The sequence below is a fragment of the Solea senegalensis genome, linkage group LG8 (genome assembly GCF_019176455.1).
Source record: "Solea senegalensis isolate Sse05_10M linkage group LG8, IFAPA_SoseM_1, whole genome shotgun sequence".
NCBI lineage: Eukaryota > Metazoa > Chordata > Actinopteri > Pleuronectiformes > Soleidae > Solea > Solea senegalensis.
This window is the reverse complement of record NC_058028.1, coordinates 23390370-23397490: the sequence shown is the minus strand read 5'-3', so window position 1 is coordinate 23397490 and position 7121 is coordinate 23390370. Positions and strand designations below refer to the sequence as shown.

At 50.3% G+C, this 7121-nt stretch overlaps 1 pseudogene; it reads left to right on the top strand.

Moving 5' to 3' along the window:
• Window positions 1-349: 349 nt before the first annotated feature.
• Window positions 350-1975, top strand: LOC122773586 (annotated as a pseudogene).
• The last annotated feature ends 5146 nt before the right edge of the window (window positions 1976-7121 follow it).

Below are 7121 nucleotides of genomic sequence, written 5' to 3'. Positions count from 1 at the left end.
TACAAAAATGCCTTCCTTGTAAAGGTCATTAAAACATTTAAGGCCTTTATTATGCCATGCAAAAAAGGTTGAATCAGTAAGCACAGGCTGAAACAAATGAACAAACCTCAGTAAGGGAGCTAAAGTAGATGCTGACTTGAATTTGAAGTGCTTCCTAAATTGATTCCAAATTTGAAGTGAAGAACAAACCACTTGGTTATTTGTAAAGCCAGAGAGGTTGGATGGAATAGAAGAGGTAAGCAGAGCAGTTCAAAACTAAATTTTGTGGATATGTGCTGCCGAATAATACAGTTGGAAATTTGGAAGTGACAATCCACCATTGAATTTACATCTCTGAAATAGTTTGAGGATGAGGGTCACTTCTGGGTCAGAAACATCAGACTGGCATCGCATTGGGAAAGGAATAATAACAGGCTGTACCATCTCTGTTATCCTTTTCTCCCTTGCCATGAACATGGTGGTCAAGTCAGCCGAGGTGGAATTCAGAGGGCCCCTAACCAAGTCAGGTGTACGACAGCCCCCTATAAGAGCCTATATGGACAACCTTACCATCACAACAACATCGGTCCCAGGGAGCAGGTGGATCCTACAAGGACTTGAGAGGCTCATCACCTGGGCAAGGATGAGTTTTAAGCCTGCTAAATCAAGGTCCATGGTGCTGAAGAAGGGGAAAGTGATTGACAAGTTCCGTTTTTCCATCTCAGGAACTGTCATTCCAACCATCACAGAGCAACCTGTCAAGAGTTTGGGCAAGCTCTTTGACTCCAGCCTGAAAGACTCTGTTGCCATCCAGAAGTCCAACAAAGAGCTTGGAGCTTGGCTCACCAAAGTGGACAAGTCTGGTCTGCCTGGTAGATTTAAAGCCTGGATCTACCAGCATTCCATCCTGCCCTGTGTCCTGTGGCCCCTGCTGGTCTATGCAGTCCCAATAACAACAGTTGAGTCCCTAGAAAGGAAGATCAGTGGCTCACCAGCACTGCACTGTACGGGACGAGTAACATCCTGCAACTGCCCTTCAGTGGTCTCACGGAAGAATTCGTGGTGGTACGCACCAGATAAGCCCTACAGTACAGGGACTCCAAGGTGTCATTGGCATTGAGGTGAGGACAGGAAGGAAGTGGAAGGCTGGGAAAGCACTGGAGGCAGCAGAGTCACGTCTGAGACAAAAGGCTCTGGTGGCAGGATCACCTGGACAAACATCTTGCAGGCAGACTTCCATCGGGTCCGTTTCCTTATACAAGCTGTCTATGATGCCCTGCCAAGCCCAGCGAACCTCCATGTCTGGGGGAAGAGCGAGACACCTTCCTGCCTTCTTTGCTCTGGAAGAGGCTCCTTAGAACATCTCCTCAGCTGCTGCCCAAAGGCTCTGGCTGATGGCCGCTATCGTTGGCGCCATGACCAGGAGCTTAAGGCAATTGCTGAGAGCTTAGTCTCAGCCATCAGCACCAGCATACACCATCATGCTCCAAAGACAGTCCCCTTCATCAAAGCTGGAGAGAAACCCCGGGCACGCCCACAACTAACAACAGGCCTCCTCCACACTGCCTCTGACTGGCAGCTGCAGGTCGACCTGGGTAAGCAGCTGAGGTTCCCCCAGCACATTGTAACAACAAATTTCCGCCCAGACATGATTATTACCTCTGAGGCTTCAAGACACCTGATCATCCTGGAACTTACGGTGCCCTGGGAAGAGCGTATTGAGGAAGCCAATGAGAGGAAATGCGCTAAGTACCAGGAACTGGTGGAGGAGTGCAGGGAGAGAGGCTGGAGAACCTTTTATGAGCCTATAGAAGTCAGCTGCAGAGGCTTTGCAGGGCGTTCACTTTGTAAAGTCCTCAGCCGTTTGGGTGTTACAGGGGCAGCCAAGAAGAGGGCCATCCAATCCGCGAGCGGAGCCACAGAGAAGGCCACAAGGTGGCTTTGGATTAAGAGGGCTGATCTGTGGACTGCTACTGGGACGCAAGTTGGGACTTGATCAACCCCAACTGGGTCGCCTGGGCGAGGGTGTATGTTGCAAGACCCGAAACACCCAATGATCCCAGGATACATCACTGAGGATGCGTCCCAGTGCATCCTGGAGATGTTTCTTGCACAGATCAATTGTTTTTAAAAAATGCTTTGAAAGGAAAAGCGGGAGACAATGGAATAAAAACAGGACTTTAATCAAAATGTTCATTTTAACTGCATTAATTCCTCCAAATAACAAGAGAGGTAAACTTCCCCATCTTTGGAGGTCAGATTTAAATTTAGACATTAAAGGCAAACAATTAGTAGAAGAAAGAGGGTTTAAAGTTCTGGTTACATTGAACTCTAGATACTTAAAGCCAGAGGGACTCAATTTAAAAGGGATATCAGACTGTGTGAGCTGTAATGCTGAAGCATTGACAGGATAGCATTCACTTTTAGAGATATTCACTTTATAGCCTGAGAATAATCCAAATCTCTGAAAAGCGGATACAATTGATGGTATTTAAAGAACAGGATCTGAGACATACAACAGTAAATCATCAGTATAAAGTGATAACTTGAATTCTGTGCCCAATCGTGAAATCCCAGTAAAAATGGAGAAGGACCTCAGAATGATTGCTAACAATAGTTGGTACAATGTTTTCCAGCTGCAAAGATTTGGATCCTTTTTTAAGAGGAGACTTATGGAGGCTTGTCTTAAAGTAGGACGGAGAGTGTCATGTTGCAATGATTCACTATATACAGTTTATCCTGAAATCTTTTAAAAAAATTCAACTGGATATCCATCCGGACCAGGAGCTTCATTATTTTGCATGCTTCTCATGGCGAGAATGATTTCTTCTACCATTAATGGTGAGTCAAGTTCTTTAACAGCATCTGAGTTTATAACAAATCCATTTCAGTGGTGTCAGATGGAGATTCAGACTCATATAAAGAGTGAAAAACAGAATTAATGGTGGTGAGATCCTTAAGCAATGTGCCCAATGAATCTGAGGGATCATACGTGAGGCTGCAGGGCAACATAGTTGATGAGCCAGGAGTCGGCTTGCCTTATCACCATGTTCATAATATGTGGAGTGTGATCGTGAAAGAAGTCGCTCTGCATCACTAGTAGTGATGAGATCAAATTCAGTCTGTAAATCAACACGTTGTTTAAGTAAACTGGGAGAGGTCCAATTTAGTGATATTAATACCGAGTTCTTGCAATTTGGCTTTAAGGGAGTTGTTTAAATGAGCAGAGTAGATACACTGGTGTCCTGTAAAAACTATGAAAACAGTTGGAAAACAAGCAGCTATGAAGCAACCAGGACGAAAGTCGTCTCTCACGAGAGACAGAAGGACGGACACCAGTGAAAGCCTATGTAAGGAAGCTGATGCCCTAAGGACCAGAGTCCTGTCTGAAAAAAACGTCACTGGTATTGGGTACTGCAATATTAGAACATTAAACCAGCCATCCAAGCTAGCTCAAGTTATAAAAGAAATGGAGAATTATGGAATCAGCATTACTAGGTCTTAGTGAAGTCCGGACAGACTCAGGCAAGACTACCTCGGACAACAAAACAATTCTATTCTCAGGTCGACAGGATGGAACTCACCGAGATGGAGTAGCCCTCCTTATAGACAAGTCTGCAGCAAATGCCCTTGATCAGCTGTCCCCTCCTGCTTTGTCTCAACCTGAGTCTGCTCCGCCTTGACGTCATTCCGTGTCGCTTCACGGTTTCTTTTGTTGTCACTGTCCTGCGGCTGTGTCGCGGAATTGTGTGCGCTTGTTTTATTTTGATATTTTAGTTTAGGTCCATTTTTTTATTTTGTTTGTTTTGATTTTGTTATTTCACCTGCCCTTTACCGGAACCATCACCTTACCGTGGTGGAGAGGTTTGAGTGCCCCTGTGATTCTGAGAGCTGTGTTGTCTGGAGCCTAGTGCTCCTGGTAGGGTCTCCCAAGGCAAATTGGTCTCAGGGGAGGGGCCTGACGAAGAATGGTTCAAAGACCTCATGAAAAAACAACAGAGGAAGAGAGTGACCCTGCCCAGAGGAAGCCCGGGGCCCCCGCCTGGAGCCAGGCCCAGACGGAGGGCCCGTGAGCGAACGCCTGGTGGCCGGGTCTACCACGGGGCCCGGCCGGGCACAGCCCAAACAAGTCCCGTGGCCTCTTCATTGTCCTCCTGTGGACCCACCACCTGCAGGGAGATCGACTGGGGTCGGGTGCGCTGCCACATGGGTGGCAGTGAAGGTCGGGGAGCTCAACGTACTGGACCTGGGCGACAGAAGCTGGTTCTGGGGACATGGAATGTCACCTCGCTGTGGGGGAAAGAGCCGGAGCTTGTGCGGGAGATGGAGCGCTACCAATTAGATCTGGTGGGGCTTACCTCCACGCACAGCCTTGGCTCTGGAACCACTCCTGGATAGGGGTTGAAAGTTATTCTTCTCTGGAGTTGCCCAGGGTGTAAGGCGCCGGGCGGGTGTGGGGATACTCACAAGCCCCTGGCTGAGTGCCGTTGTGTTGGAGTTTACCCCGGTGGATGAGAGGGTCGCCTCCCTGCGCCTTAGGGTTGCGGGGGGGGGAAGCCCTGACTGCTGTTTGTGCTTATGAACCGAACAGCAGCTCGGAGTACCCGGCCTTCTTGGAGGCCCTAGATGGAGTCCTGCAAGGGGCTCCGTCGGGGGACTCCATAGTTCTGCTGGGAGATTTCAATGCGCACGTGGGCGACGATGGGGAAACCTGGAGAGGCGTGATTGGGAAGAACAGCCTACCTGATCTAAATCAGAGTGGTTGTTTGTTATTGGATTTCTGTGCAAGTCATGGACTATCCATAACAAACACCATGTTCGAGCATAAGGAAGCTCATAAGTGTACTTGGTACCAGAGTGTCCTTGGCCGAAGGTCAATGATCGATTTTGTGATTGTTTCTTCTGATCTAAGGCCGCATGTTCTGGACACTCGGGTGAAGAGAGGGGCAGAGCTGTCAACTGATCACCATCTGGTGGTGAGTTGGGTCAGAGGATGGGGGAGGACTCTGGATAGACCTGGTAAACCCAAAAGTGTAGTGCGGATGAACTGGGAACGTCTGGAGGATGCCCCTGTCCGAGAGGCCTTCAACTCTCACCTCCGGTGGAGCTTTTCCTGTATCCCTGTGGAGGCTGGGGACATTGAACCTGAGTGGGCAGTGTTCAAAGACTCTATTGTGAAAGCTGTAGTGGAGAGCTGTGGCTCCAGGGCTTTAGGTGCCTCAGGGGGCGGTAACCCTCGAACATCGTGGTGGACACCGGTGGTCAGGGAAGCTGTCCGACTGAAGAAGGAGTGTTTCCGGGATATGTTATCCCGGAGGACTCCCGAGACAGTTGCAAGGTATCGACAGGCCCGAAGGGCGGCAGCCTCTGTTGTGGCAGATGCAAAGCAGCGGGTATGGGAGAAGTTCGGAGAGTACATGGAGAAGGACTATCGGTCGGCACCAAGGTGTTTCTGGAAAACCATTCGGGGCCTCAGGAGGGGAAAGCGGGGGACCATCCAAGCTGTGTACAGGAAGGATGGGATACTGTTGACCTCGACTGAGGAGGTAACTGGACGGTGGAAGGAACACTTTGAGGAACTCCTGAATCCGACATCTGCACCCTCTGTGGTGGAGGCAGAGAGGGAGGCTGATGGGGGATCATCGTCAATCTCCCTGAGGGAGGTCACTGAAGTGGTTAAACAACTCTGCAGTGGCAAGGCCCCAGGGGTTGATGAGATCCGCCCAGAAATGCTGAAGGCTCTGGGTGTGGAGGGGCTGTCTTGGATGACACGTCTCTTCAACATTGCGTGGTGGTCGGGGTCAGTGCCGAAGGAGTGGCAAACTGGGGTGGTGGCCCCCCTTTTCAAAAAGGGGGACCTGAGAGTGTGTGCCAATTACCGGGGCATCACACTTCTCAGCCTCCCTGGTAAGGTTTACTCCAAGGTTCTGGAAAGGAGGGTTCGACCGGTAGTCGAACCTCGGATTCAAGAGGAACAATGCGGATTCCATCCTGGTCGTGGAACAACGGACCAGCTCTTTACTCTTGCAGGGATCCTGGAGGGGGCCTGGGAGTACGCCCATCCGGTCTACATGTGTTTTGTGGACCTGGAGAAGGCGTATGATCGGGTTCCCAGGGAGATACTGTGAAAGGTGCTGCGGGAATATGGGGTGAGGGGGGCACTACTTAGGGCCATCCAATCCCTATACGCCCAAAGTATGAGCTGTGTCAGGGTTCTCGGCACTAAATCAGGCCTGTTTCCTGTGGGTGTTGGCCTTTGCCAGGGCTGTGCTTTATCACCAATCCTGTTTGTGATTTTCATGGACAGGATATCGAGGCGTAGTCGTGGGGGAGAGGGGTTGTGGTTTGGCGGGCTTGAGATCACGTCACTGCTTTTTGCAGATGATGTGGTCCTCATGGCTTCGTCGGCCTGCGACCTTCAGTGCTCACTGGATCGGTTCGTGGCCGAGTGTGAAGCGGTCGGGATGAGGATCAGCACCTCTAAGTCTGAGGCCATGGCTCTTAGCAGGAAACTGGTGGATTGCCTTCCCCGGGTAGGAGTTCAAGGATCTCGGGGTCTTGTTCACGAGTGAGGGGACGAGGGAGCCGGATGTGCACGGTTGTGACGAAAAGGGAGCTGAGCCGGAAGGCAAAGCTCTCGATCTACCGGTCAGTCTTCGTTCCTATCCTCACCTATGGTCATGAAGGTTGGGTCATGACCGAAAGAACAAGATCGCGGGTACAAGCGGCCGAAATGGGATTCCTCAGGAGAGTGGCTGGCTTTTCCCTTAGAGATAGGGTGAGAAGCTCGGTCAGCCGGGGGGAGCTCGGAGTAGAACCGCTGCTCCTTCACGTTCACAGTTGAGGTGGTTCAGGCATCTATATATCTATATATCAGGCACGTCCAGCTGAGAGGAGGCCTCGGGGTAGACCTAGGACAAGGTAGAGAGATTACATCTCCACTCTGGCCTGGGAACGCCTCGGGATCCCTCAGTCGGAGCTGGTCAATGCGGCTCAGGAAAAGGAAGTTTGGGGTCCCTTGCTGAAACTGCTGCCCCGCGACCCGGCCCTGGATAAGCGGAGGAGGATGATGACGATGATGATGATGATGATGATGATGATGACCTGCCCTTTTTGTTTGTTTTGATTTTTGAGAATGATTT